Below are 1,286 nucleotides of genomic sequence, written 5' to 3'. Positions count from 1 at the left end.
TCTGATGCAGCAGAACTGCAAGTTTCATGGACTTCCATCTGAAGATCCTTTTCAGTTCTTAACTGAATTCTTGCAGATATGTGATACTGTTAAGACTAATGGAGTAGATCCTGAAGTCTACAAGCTCATGCTTTTCCCTTTTGCTGTAAGAGACAGAGCTAGAATATGGTTGGATTCTCAACCCAAAGACAGCCTGAACTCTTGGGATAAGCTGGTCACGGCTTCCTTAGCCAAGTACTTTCCTCCTCAAAAGCTGAGCAAGCTTAGAGCTGATGTTCAAACCTTCAGACAGAAAGAAGGTGAATCCCTCTATGAAGCTTGGGAAAGATACAAACAGTTGACCAAAAAGTGTCCTTCTAACATGCTTTCAGAATGGACCATCCTGGATATATTCTATGATGGTTTATCTGAGCCATCAAAGATGTCACTGTACACTTCTGCAGGTGGATCCATTCACCTAAAGAAAATGCCTGCAGAAGCTCAAGAACTCATTAACATGGTTGCTAATAACCAGTTCATGTACACTTCTGAAAGGAATCCTGTGAGTAATGGGACGCCTATGAAGAAGGGAGTTCTTGAAGTTGATACTCTGAATGTCATATTGGCTCAGAACAAAATATTGACTCAGCAAGTCAATATGATCTCTCAGAGTCTGCATGGAATGCAAGCTGCATCCAACAGTACTCAAGAGGCTTCTTATGCAGAAGAAGCTTATGATCCTGAGAACCCTGCAATAGCAGAGGTAAATTACTTAGGTGAACCTTATGGAAACACCTATAACTCATCATGGAGAAATCATCCAAATTTCTCATGGAAGGATCAAAAGCCTCAACAAGGCTTTAATAATGGTGGAAGAAACAGGTTTTGCAATAGCAAGCCTTTTCCATCATCCACTCAGCAACAGACAGAGAACTCTGAACAAAATACTTCTAATTTAGCAAATTTAGTCTCTAATCTATCTAAGGCCACTGTAAGTTTCATGAATGAAACAAGGTCTTCCATTAGAAATCTGGAAGCACAAGTGGGCCAGCTGAGTAAAAGGATCACTGAAATCCCTCCTAGTACTCTCCCAAGCAATACAGAAGAGAATCCAAAAGGAGAGTGTAAGGCCATTGACATAAGCATCATGGCCGAACCTGTGAGGAGAGGAGAGGACGTGAATCCCAAGGAGGAAGACCTCCTGGGACGTCCAGTGGTCAATAAGGAGCTTCCCTCTGAGGAACCAAAGGACTCTGAGGCTCATCTAGAGACCATAGAGATTCCATTGAACCTCCTTATGCCATTCA

At 42.1% G+C, this 1,286-nt stretch overlaps 1 non-coding gene across 1 annotated transcript; it reads right to left on the bottom strand.

The window, feature by feature from the left end:
• Window positions 1-259: 259 nt before the first annotated feature.
• LOC112738601 (small nucleolar RNA R71) lies at window positions 260-367 on the bottom strand. The gene has a single exon (XR_003169552.1). It is a non-coding gene; the product is annotated as a small nucleolar RNA R71 (small nucleolar RNA).
• Window positions 368-1,286: the final 919 nt, after the last annotated feature.

Source organism: Arachis hypogaea, chromosome 13 (assembly GCF_003086295.3).
Source record: "Arachis hypogaea cultivar Tifrunner chromosome 13, arahy.Tifrunner.gnm2.J5K5, whole genome shotgun sequence".
Lineage (NCBI taxonomy): Eukaryota > Viridiplantae > Streptophyta > Magnoliopsida > Fabales > Fabaceae > Arachis > Arachis hypogaea.
The sequence above is the reverse complement of the archived record's forward strand: the minus strand, read 5'-3'. Positions and strand labels throughout refer to the sequence as shown.